Source organism: Typopeltis vanoorti, chromosome 24 (genome assembly GCF_054136105.1).
Source record: "Typopeltis vanoorti isolate ZY-2024b chromosome 24, IOZ_Tvanoo_1.0, whole genome shotgun sequence".
Classification (NCBI taxonomy): Eukaryota; Metazoa; Arthropoda; class Arachnida; order Uropygi; family Thelyphonidae; genus Typopeltis; species Typopeltis vanoorti.
Genome location: NC_143572.1, coordinates 77,853,987 through 77,866,935, shown reverse-complemented (window position 1 = coordinate 77,866,935; position 12,949 = coordinate 77,853,987). Strand labels below are relative to the sequence as shown.

The 12,949-nt window shown below is 36.7% G+C and overlaps 1 protein-coding gene across 1 annotated transcript in view; it reads left to right on the top strand.

Moving 5' to 3' along the window:
- The window catches only part of LOC150093424 (sodium/hydrogen exchanger 7-like), a 495,244-nt gene that overhangs the window by 435,163 nt on the left and 47,132 nt on the right, over positions 1-12,949 (top strand). The gene's annotated exons all lie outside the window — the stretch shown is intronic.

The window sequence follows — 12,949 nt, the reverse complement described above, 5'->3', positions numbered from 1 at the left end:
TGAATCTTAAAGATGGAAGTAAAAAACTTTTTGTGGAATTTCTCTAGAAGCCATTAAAGAAGAAACACTAGACATTATTTAGATTTGAAGATTTTATTGTCAAGTCTGAACTTTTGTATTTCTGACAAGGATTAGGAAATCTAAGTTATTTCCAAGATAAAGTGGTTTATTGTTATTAAAAACAACACGTAAGTCCACAGTAATAACTTTAATTAATAAATAAGGTAGATATTTCGTACTAAAAATAATGTACTATTATTTTTAGTACGAAATATCTACCTCATTTATTAAAGTTATTACCGTGGACTTATGTGTTGTTTTTGATAATTATACTATGCCACAGGTCCCTCTAAAAATAAGTGGTTTATTATTATTATTATTCAGGCCTCCATGGAGTCAAAAGACTCATCGTTGGAGGTCCTTCCTAGGAAACAAAGTCTATCATACCACTCCTTAAACTCATTGACCATTCTCGCTCTCACCACTCTATCAGGCTATTCATTCCATGGTTCAACCATGCTCCATGCAAATAAACCACTCCTCACCCTCTTGCTCACAGTTTCCTTTTGTAACTTCCAGGGATGATCCCTTGTCATCACTCCTTCATGCCGTTCAACCAAGCGAAAGAACTCCCCAGTGTCAGTGGCGCACCCAGGGAGGGGACCAAGGGGCCCTGGCTCCCCAAAAGAAAAAGAAAATAAACACTAGAAAATTTTCCAAAAATCTTTTCTTAATTAAAATTGATTTTTTTTTATTTATGTTGTGTTTTCTATTTCTATAATATTTGTCATGTATTGGCGATCACTGCAGATGCTGAGTCATAGGTCGTATGCACATAGTATGTATTCGTAAATCGTCCACTCAACTCCCCCCCCCCCCAAGATTAAATCCTGAGTGCGCCATTGCCCAGTGTCAACCCTGTAACCACCTCTCAACAGCTTAAAAGTCTCAATCATATCACCTCTCCTTCTATCGACCAAACTTTGCAGTCCACATTCCCTCAGCCAATCCTCATAACTAACATTGTACAGTTTTGGGGAAAATAATTGTTTCTTCAAGAGAGATCCAACACAGCTATGAGACATGTTCTTTTTAACTGGTATGGTTTGAGCCCAAAAACCAGATAAGATGCGATTTGTCTTTTAAGGTTTAAAAGCAAGTTTCTGTTGTTGAAGTAAAGTTAAGAATATTGTGTGTGTGAGTGTGTGTATTTGTTTTTTAATGTATCTTAATATTATTTGGCTGTTTGTTTTTTTATGTTTAAGTGTGAAGACTCAGTTTACTTAATTATTGTTGAAGTTAAGATTGAATTTTGAGAATAATAGAGAATTATCATAGCAAAGATTATGTATATCTAGGATCTTATTTGTGTGCTTAGATTTCAGTATAGAAATCTGATACCATTCACAGATATGAGTGAATATCTGTAAATGGTATCAGATTCAAGGCTATCTGCGAGATAGCCTTGATATTAATAAGGTTTTGAATATTAATAAGAACTGGATGGTATATATATCATCTTTGACTTAGTTGTTCAACACAAGCTGATAAGGGGAACAATCCCAGAGAGTGGAAAGAGGGAAAAATGGTGCCTCACTGCATAAGGGAGAATCCAGATCAGTAGTGTCAACTTATGTTTAGTATGTATATAACTCTTTCTTTTAAGGTTATACGGTAATCAGCATTCATATTTATGAATTTAGGGACACAAAACACATGTCTTTAAAAGATTATTTTGCTGATTAATAATAAAATAATAACTTGACGTTTCGACCCCTGTATTGAGGTCATCATCAAAAGGATACATGTGTATAAGAACCAAGCTACGTGCTGTTGCACTCTATACAGGTAAATTACATCTACGTGGTTAAATAATCTTTTTTCTTAGCCTGCCCTCTAGTGATAAAAAAAAAATTACCAATGAAAACTACAATAGACTCTGCTAAAGTCCTCACGTACTAGGATTCTTCTGGAATTATACAGTTCATATTGTTATATTACGATTATCTTCTGGATTTGTACAGTACAGGTTGCTTAAAAAAAAAAAAAAAAAAAAACTTCACCAAGACTTCTTGTATTGAAATTTTTCCTTGTGGTTGCTATGAAGGTTGCAAATGGATCTTCTACATTCTTGGAATAGTTAGACCATCATTTTTATTCAGATTCGGATCATGTTTGAGCATTTCACAAGCATCCTTGAATTTCTGCTCGAACCAGGTTTTGGTGCAGTTTAGGGACTTGGTACCTTTCCAATCGATTCTGTGGTATGTTTGGAGTGCGTGGTCACCGGCCTTTCTGACGTGATCAGAAAGGCTGGTAGCAACCTGTACTGTACATATCCAGAAGATAATCATAATATAACAATATGAACTGTATAATTCCAGAAGGATCCTAGTAAGTGAGGACTTTAGCAGAGTTTATTGTAGTTTTTATTGGTAAGTTTAATCACTAGAGGGTAGGCTAAGAAAAAAGATTAGTTAACCACGTAGATGTAATTTACCTGTATAGAGTGCAACAGCACGTAGCTTGGTTCTTATACACATGTATCCTTCTGATGATGACCTCAATACAGGGGTCGAAACGTCAAGTTATTATTTTATTATTAATCAATAAAATAATCTTTTCAACACGTGTTTCGTGTCCCTAAATTCATAAATAGTATGTACATAAAATGTAGTGGTGAATGTGTTAGAGAGGCTGATTAGAAACAAGTACAAACCTGGATTGATGAGAATAGGGAGTCTTTTGAGAGAGAGCAGCATGTGTTTGTTAAGGAGATGTCATGTTTTAGTAACTTATGTTTTATAATAGGCTGATGAGTGTATTGGACAGAGATGCTTATGTTGTGATTTATCTGGATTTTACTAAAGCATTTGATTGAGTACTATGTGATAAACTACTTTGAAATTAAGCAGGATGGGGATGGATAGTCATTTGGTAGCTTGGTTACATGGATGGTTGACTGATAAGAGCCAGCAAGTTGTGAATGGAGGTGCAATATCCCAAAAAAAGGAAGGTGATGAGTTGGGTACCATGGGGTTCTGTTTGGGGACCACTGCTGTTTAACTAATATATCAGTGATATAGTCAATAGTGGAAGGAGATATTCAGTTGTTTGTTGATGATGCTAAATTGGGAAGAACGGTGCCAGGAAGTTCTGATGTGTTGTTTCAAGTGGATTTGAATAGGTTGATGTTTTAGGCTGAAGAATGGAGATGTAATTTCAATGTTGTTAAGTGTAAAGTTATTTACTTTAGCCAGTGAAGATGGAACAAGGTTTACAATGTTGTAGGAACTTTGCTTCAGGAGGTGGGGGAGGCAAGGGATCTTGAGATCTTGGCGGATAGGAAACTGAAGTTCACTTAACATATCGCAAATGTTGTAAGAGTTACACAAAAAATTGCTGCTGTAATGTGAAGAATTACTATTATTTCGGGCAACTCCAAGGAGTCGACAGACTCATCGAGAGAGGCCCTAACATCATGTCAAGAACAACTATTCGACATTCACACAGTATCTATCATACCTCGTCTTGAACTCATTCACAGTCATAGCACCCACAACAGACTCTGGCAGCTTATTCCACTCATTCGCCACTCTCCAAGTAAAAAGCCTAGCTCTAACACCCTTGCTAACCACATTCTTGCCCAGCTTCCATGTATAGCCCCTAGTCCTCCCACCACCAGTCCTATTCTCAAAAATATCTTCTGAATTAATCTTATAAAAACTCTTCAGTAATTTGAATGTCTCAATCATATCACCCCTACTCTGCCTATCAACCAGTTTTTGCAACCCACAAATCTTCAACCTGTTCTCATAAGGTTCATTCCATAGACCTGCTATCATCTTGGTCACTTGTGTCTGGATCCTCTCCACCTCCTCCCCATTAAGAAGAAACCCTGGCACCCATATTTGGGCACAGTAGTCCAGATGGGGTCTTATCAAGGCTCGATACAGAGGAAGTGTATTGTTTACTTCTACTTTAACAAGCAGAGACAAACAATAACTTGTTTGTCTCTGCTTGTTAAAGTATTTTTCAGCAACCAAGTGATTTGATTAGCTGATTTAGCCACTTTTGCAATGTTCCCACTAAACTTCAACTCCCTATCTACCAACACTCCCAAATCCCTGGCCTCATCAATCTCCTGGAGTACGGTTCCACCAATGTGATATACTGCTGCTAATCTTTTCACCCCAAAATGCATAACCTTACACTTTGCCATATTAAATCGACATCCATTTTCCTTAGCCCTGTCCTCCAAACTATCCAAATCATCTTGCAAAATTTTGACATCCTGTGCACTCACTATTGCTCTCCCAACTTTGCATCATCAGCAAACAAGTGAACACTTCCTCTCAGATCCTTTCCTATATCGTTAATGAACGAATTGATATAGGGTTGGTGAGATGGATAGGAGGGTGGTTGATGGAGAGATATTAGAGAGTGGTTTATTCAGGAGTAGAGTCCAAAAGACGGCTTGTGACTAGTAGTGGTCCAAGAACAGAACCCTGCAGCACACCACTAGTCACAAGCCGTCTTTTGGACTCTACTCCTGAATAAACCACTCTCTGATATCTCTCCATCAACCACCCTCCTATCCATCTCACCAACCCTATATCCATCCCCATATGCTGCAGTTTACTGATTAGAATTCCATGTGGTATCCTGTCAAAGGCCTTAGCAAGGTCCAGTAGAATCACTGTAAACCCATTACCCTTATCCAGTTCAGCCTTCACTGTGTTATAAAATGTGAGCAAGTTACTGAGGCGTGATCTACCTTCACAAAACCATGTTGTCCCCCATACAGTATCCCATTTTCATCTATCCAATCCTGTATTTTTCTCTTGACTAATTTCTCCAAGACCTTGACAGTGATTCCTGATATGCTAATCAGTCGATAATTTACAACAGCAGTCTTGGAACCTCCTTTATGCAGTGGAACTATTTTCCCCTCTTTCCACTCCCTCGGGACTAACCCAGACCTGATACTCAAATTAAACAAAAATGGTCAAGAACACTGACAATTCTTTAGCTGCTTCATGTAGAGCTGGTATACCATCCAATCCCACAGATGTATTGATGTTGAGGGTTTGTAATAGACTACTCGCCTCCACTTCATTCACCACAATTCCTGTATAATCTATTGGTTCATTCATTCCTGAAATATCACCACCTAGATGATATATTCTTGTAAAGAATATATCATCCAGGTGGTGATATATTCTTTACAAGAATATATCATTCAGTAATTCAACTATATCAACTGTTTCAGTCACCTCCCTACCATCGGCATTCTTTAAAATCATTCTGCCATATACATTTTTTCTTTTACTTGCAACATATCGAAAAAACTGTTTGGGATTCTCTTTAGCCTGCATGGCTAATGTTCTTTCATAATCCGTTTTTACTTTTCTTACCACACTCGTTACCCTTCTGGCCTGCGCTTTATACCATTCATGTGCCTGCCGGTCACCTTTCTCCTTACAACCCTCCATAGTTGTTTCTTTTTTTGCAGTCAAGTTTAATGGTGTTATTCATTCATTTAACCCCTGCTTGATTTATTATTCTGACTCTAGGTATACAATCAGCCATTGCCTCATGCAAACACTTCCTAACCGCCTCCCATGCACTGTTAACATCTAGCCCTTGCAGTTTTACATGCCATGGCACTGAACCAATCAAACTCCTGAGCTTGTCATAGTTACCAGCCCGATAATTCCACATGTCTTAATCGTAAATTCTACACCTTTAGCCACCTCCCAAGTCAAGACCCTATGATCACTCTCACCAATTGGTGGCAACGTGGTCATATTCGTTACAGCCAAATTCTCAGATGCAATTACTAGGTCAAGCACTCTCTGACCCCTAGTATTTTCCATTACATGCTGTCACAGATAGTTATTCCTTGATAATCACAAAATCCAATTCCTTCCTCCCATATACTCTCCTCCTTCCAATCAATGTTACCATAGTTGAAATCATCCATAATAATTACCCTCCTTCCACTCATTTCTTCTATTCACTTGTGCATACTATCTCCACCATCTATTCCATCACTTGGTCTATAGCAGCACCCAACTGTATATTTTGTTCTGCTAGTTTCAGTCTCACACCAAATAGCCTCAAATGTGCTTTTTTCTCTATCGTGCAATTTCACTTCTATTCTCCTTGGCTGTAGCTCATCAGCTATCATCAATAACACTCCTACCCCCATTTTATTCTCCCTGTCACTCCTGAACACACCATACCACTTACATTGAATCCCACTAGCTATATCATCCTCTGTCAGCCATGTTTCACTAATGCCAATAACCTGTGGCCTGGAAGTGCCAACCAAGGCCAAAAATTCTTCCTTCTTGTTCCTAATACTTCTGGCATTAGTATACATGAATTGCAGAAGCCCATTTATCCCATCCCTATTTTGATGCCTTATACTAACTATCCCATTCTGATTTGTAGTCTTTCGTACTCACTTGGGCATATTACACACATTCATACACTCAACTGTCTCCCTAAAGTCTGCATATCTACTTCCCCCCCCCCCCTTAATAACTCTAGTTTTCCTGATTCTGCACATCCACTACATTCGACAACATCTTTTCAAGTCTCCGTACACCAAATCCATTCAAATGTAAACCATCCATCTTATATAAATCCTTTCGCCCATCGAACGAACTCCTAGAATGCTAACATGTATAGGTAAGAAGGTAGTAGTTCCACTCTATAGTACTAATCAGCCCTCATTTGGATTTCTCGGAACAGATCTGGTTATCTGGCTATGTTGCTAATAAGGAAATATTGGAGAGAGAGTGCAGAAGCAAATAACTAAGACTCTCTTAGGACTATGGAATATTGAGTGCGAGGACAGATTGAGAGAATGTGGTCTTCAAGCTTGGCAGATACTATGAGGAGGGGGTGATAGTGAAATGTATAAGTTAGTGAGAGGAACCTATCAGATAGATACATAGGAATTATTGCGTAGGATAATAGGGGATACAAGAACAAGAGGTCATACCTGGAAACTGTACAAAGGTCATTTGAGTAAGGAAGTGAAAAGGAGATTTTGTTGTGGGAACATCATAACTAGTTAAACAGTTCACCGATTCAAAAAAAAAAAAAAAAATTAAAAATTTGTTGTTCTCAATTCCCAAAACATACACAGTCTATTTATACTATAAATGCATTATTTTTGCTGAATGTCGTGCATAACACATGACCAAAGAATATTTTATTCTCTTCTTCCAAATCATTTCTTTTACCACATCTGTATCTTTTATATATATATATATATAAAAATCCGCAATCCACTTGAGTAGTTAAGAAGCTGTAAAATTTCTTCCATTAGCTTAACCACTTTTATGGAGGGGGTGCTTAAGGGTCAAAGCTGTATAACTGAGAGGAGACCTCCACATAGCCTTTAAAGGAATGCGGAGAACCGACCAGGGCTTCTGACCTAATGTCCAATCCTCACCTTCTCGTGGTGCACCCTGTTGGGTATCTACTTTGATACTGAACGAACGAGGATGGGCTGGCAATTTGGGATTTAGCCGACCAAATTGTATTCTTATTGGTTAAACCAAAATAAAAAATGATGGTACAACATGACAAAATTTCATGCCGGCTGGGGCGTCGCCCGGTTAAACAAGGCCCCCGTTGTTTTTGCCAGGGAACCAGGGCGAACAGCGAAAAGTCAGCTACTGGAACAAATCTGAAAACAAACCCCAACTCAACATCACCAGAGTTAAAGATCGGTACTATCAACGTAAGAAGCCTGAATGGCAAAGAAATGGAGCTAGCTGAGGAATTAGATAAGTACCAGATCGACATAATAGGGGTGACTGAAACAAAAAAGACCAAAACTGGTGAGATCTTTCTGAGCAATAAATACAAAATGTTATATTCAGGCAATAACAATCAAGGAAAAGAAGGAGTAGCCATAGTATTCAACACAAAATACGAGGCTAATCTTCTTGAATGGCAGTCAGTCTCAAGTAGAGTAATGTGGGCAAATATGAGAATGGGGAACTGGACAATGAGACTTATTTGTGCCTATGGTCCCACAGAAGGTTCTACTAAGGTAGAAGTGGAGGAATTTTTTGAGGCTTTAGAAAAAGCAACTGACACAATGAAAAAGGAAAAGTTGGTCCTTGTTAGGGATCTAAATAGTAGAGTAGGAAATGATTGTGAGACATACAAAAATATTTTGGGAAAATTTGGAGAAAAGAGCAAAGCTAATAATAATGGCAAATATCTGTTGGATTTCTGCTCAGGACATGGACTGGTTATTACTAACACCATGTTCCAACATAAAAATGTGCACAAATTCACATGGAGAGAAGAGGCTAGGAATAAGATAAGTCTCATTGACTATGTTATTGTTGATAGTGATGTTTTCTCCCTGGTGCAGGACACCAGAGTGTACAGAGGATTTGAAATTGGAAGTGATCACTATTTAGTCTTGAGCAGAATAAAATTGAATTTCATATTGAAAAGAATAACATGTAAGAAAGTTTTAAAGCGAATAAAAGTTGAGCAGCTCTCAGATGTAAACTGTAGACTAAAATACAGAAATATTATTGAAAAGAAAATGAAAGAGTTTGAGAACAGGAATCAAACGTTGGAGATTCAGTGGCAAACTCTGAAGGAAACATTGATTGATTCTGCCAGAGAGGCATGTGGTGAGGTTGTGTGCAAAGATAAAAAAATCAGAACTCCCTGGTGGACACAGGAAGTTAAAGAGGCAGTGAAGGAAAAGAAGAAAGCATATCAAAAGTTCCTGGCAAATAAGTCAGCTTTTACTCTTACAGAATACAGAGACAAATGTAAGAAATCTAAACAGTGTGTAAAACTAGCTAAACAAAAGTCATGGGAGGACTTTGGCAAGAATATAGAAAATAAATATCAAGAAGGTGGCAAAATATTCTGGAGGTTGTTGAAGAAGCTTAGGAATGGAGGAAAGAGTGCTGTAAAAGGAATTAGAGATGATAAAGGTGAAATGAAAACAGGAGAAAAAGATATCCTTGAAGTATGGAGTAATTACTTTGAAAAACTGCTAAATGAAACAAGCAGTGATTACAGCACAGTGATAAAAAACACTGACCAGGCATGCAGTCAGGAATATATATCCATACTTGAAGTAGAAAAAGCCATCAAAGGCTTGAAATGTGGAAAGGCAGCAGGAGTAGATGATATTCGACCAGAAATGCTGAAGTATGGTGATATAAGAGTCTTACAGTGGCTGCACTGCATAGTTCAGAAAGCCTGGACAGAGGGACAAATTCCCGATGATTGGAGTAGAGCTCTCATAGTACCCATATATAAAAAGGGAAATAAAACTGAATGTGAGAATTACAGAGGTATTTCCCTACTGAGTGTTCCTGGCAAGATCTATGCAAGTATACTTGAGAAACGGTTGAGAAGAATTGTGGAAGAAAAGCTTGGTGAAGAACAAGCTGGATTCAGGCCAAATAGAGGCTGTCAGGATCAGATCTTCACTTTACGACAAATAGTCGAGAAAGCATGGGAATATAACAAAGATCTGTATTTAAGTTTTGTCGATTTGGAAAAGGCATATGACAAGGTGCCAAGAGAGAAGCTATTCAATACGCTGCAGTTATATGGTGTCAATGGGGCATTATATCAAGCAATACTTAGTCTTTATTTGAGTTGTGAGTCAGCAGTAAGAATTGAAGGAAGTACAGGAAGATGGTTTAATGTTAAATCTGGTGTGAGACAAGGATGTACATTATCCCCTCTGTTATTCATTATCTATATGGATCACATTATGAAGGAATGTGGTATTAAACCTGATATCAAAATTGGAGATGTTAATGTCAGCTCTTTGCTTTATGCGGATGATGTTATACTTCTAAATAAATCCGCTACAAGTCTGCAAGATTCTCTGACTAAATTGAATAGCTGTTGTAATAGATATGGTATGAAGGTCAGCAATAAAAAGACAAAGACAATGAAAATAGGCAGAATCATTGAAAATGTCAACTGTGTTGTGAATGGAGAACCTGTGGAACAAATAAAACATTTCAGCTACTTAGGCACAATTTTTACTGAAGATGGTAAACTAAATATAGAAGTAGACAACAGAATCAGCAAAGCTGGTATCGTGGGAAGTCAATTGAATAAATTCATATGGAATAAGAAAGAAATTAGTCGGAACACTAAATTAGCTGTATACAAGACTGTGTTCAAACCAATTTTAACTTATGGATCTGAGAGCTGGGTCAGAAGTAAAACACTTGACCAAAGACTAGAGACCGCAGATATGAAAGTCCTGAGAAAGATTAGAGGCGTGAACAGATGGCATCAATGGCAATATCATATTAAAAATGAGGCTATTAGAAAAGAACTTGACATTGTCAGCATCCAGGAATGCGTTAGCAGAGCTAATCTCAGATGGTATGGTCACTTGAATAGAATGGGAGAGGAAAGATTAGCAAAACAAGTGTTCTCTGCCAGGTTGGCAGGAAAACGACCCAGAGGAAGACCAAAATATAGGTGGATTGATACGGTACAAAGTGCCTTAGACGATAGAAATATAAGATCTGATAATGTTGGAGTCTTGACAAGTAACAGACTGATTTGGAGGAAAATTGTAGATAGGAAGTTAGTAATGATGTAATTTTTTCATGTAGTACTGTCATATCCTGTACACCCCTTGAGGGTACATGACAGGAATTTGATGATGATGACTTTTATGGAGCTTTCTGCATGCTGTGCGTATCCTTACTGATGATAGTTTTTCATAGTTGACATGATGCATATTTGTTTGTATTCTGTGAGTGCATCCTCTTGTCCAAGAGTGTGATGCACAACATGTCACCATAGAATATTTTATTGCACCTTTGTTGCAACCTGCACAACTCTTTTCGGTAGCTTCAAACCAGACAAACTGAAGATTTTCTCTCTATCTTTAAAAAAAATAAAAATAATAAGAGTCTCTAATGAAGACATAAATACACAATAAGTTGCTCATGAAAAAATCCATTGAATGTACAATTTCATTTAATAGTCAATTTATGGCTTGTCATCTTGTAGGTTCAATGCTTTATCCCATTAAAAATATCACATTAAGGCACTATGAAATTGTACTCAGAAAGCAAAATAAAATTTCTGTGGTTTTGTTTTATCAGGTTCAAAAAGAACAGTCACGGTAATGCAGATGCCTTTGTAAGTGTTAGTATCAGGTTAAGTGGGCATCCTTTGTATCATCAGAAATGATGTTTATGTTGAAATTTTAGGATATTTTTGTAAGATTTTCACTCCTAATCTGATCTAAGTTGTCATCACAGTCACTGTAGGTATATTTTTTCCTTCTAAATGAGCTGTGAGCTTTGTACTCCTTTAACATTCTATCATAGGAAATTTAAATTAAACTGTTGACTTAATTTTCATTTTTAAAATATTGTCTTATGGTTGCTCATGTTAATACTAATTTTTGTTGCTATTCTACCATGTATTGTTTACCTCCAAATAGTTTGATTTTCACATAGTGAGAGAATACTATTTGTAAATCAACTTGAATTTATTTCTCTTATGGGAGAAATCACATTGCTAAGTTGCTATGTATAAGTTGGTGAAAGGAACCTATCAGATAGATACATAGGAATTATTGAAAAATAAACAGAATTTTCTTTATTTGTTACTTCTAGTGCATCACAAAATAGCCGTAAGATATATTGAATATTCTATTAAGTTTTACTTATTAAAATATTTAATTCCAGAATATAACAGATTTCTTAAGTTTCAAATTTTTTTTTATTAGTATTTCAGTTATTTTGTGTTTCAGTTAATTTCTTATTTGAAAAGCATGCTTAAGAATATTTTAGTTTATGTTACTATTCATTACTATTTGATACAGGCTTGGAAGACTAATATATCTCTCCATTTTCAGTCTGGCAAACCTGTAATCGTAAGCTGTTGTTTTTCTTTATATGGTACTGCATGAGATTGCATTTGTTGAGGGTTACTGGGAATGAATTTAGGCTTTGTTATACTTTTTTTGCCTGCAGTATTTATGGAAATCCTGCATGCAGGTATGAGGGTTAACAACATGAACTTGGTCCTTACAAATTAAATATAACTCTGACTATAAACTTAATGTTTACAGCATAATACAATTTTAGACCTTGTAACTAGATAGCATTGATTCACTTCATATAAAAAATGAAATAGGTGATATGTTTTATATAGAATAGGAAGTTAAAAAATAGTTATATTAAAAATAAACCTTTTTTTGTTTACCTAGCTGTTCAGACAGGCTTTATTTCATTTCAGGGGTGGGGGAAGTTTCATCTTAGCATAACATTGATATCATATCTACAGCTCTTTACCATTTAAAAAAAATCTTCTATGTGTATCTCCTCCCCTTTTCATGATAATTTATTCTATGGATATCTGCTCTTATATATGGTGCAGTATGTAAACATACTGTACTACTACTTTGTAGTGCAGTAGCCTTAAAAATCTTTGGAAGAACATTTGCATTAAATTCATTTTATGGCAAGGAATTTGAGCACCCTGTTTTTATCAAAGTAACCCTTCAGCAGATCATCTAAATGAAATGGACGTAAACAAATTTTCAGGTCCAACAGACTTGCTACTGAAGACTATAGCTTAACCTTTATCACACTATTTGTTATACCTCTCCTTAAATTCATTCCAAGTACTAAGTACTTACAGCCACTTCTGTAACTCATTACTCTTCAATAAATAACATAAATTTCCTCATGTTATTATCAACCATTCCCTTATTCAGTTTTGACTAATGACGAGAGCTGAGAGAACAAGAGATGACTGTTCTCTTCCATTCTCTTCCAAAATCAGAATAAGGGAGTGTCAATGCACAACATACAGCCTCTTGTAGTCATGCCACCCCTACCTTTCTGTTGTATAGCTTTTTTTCCACAAACAGGGCTATGGCATACTTGGCAAG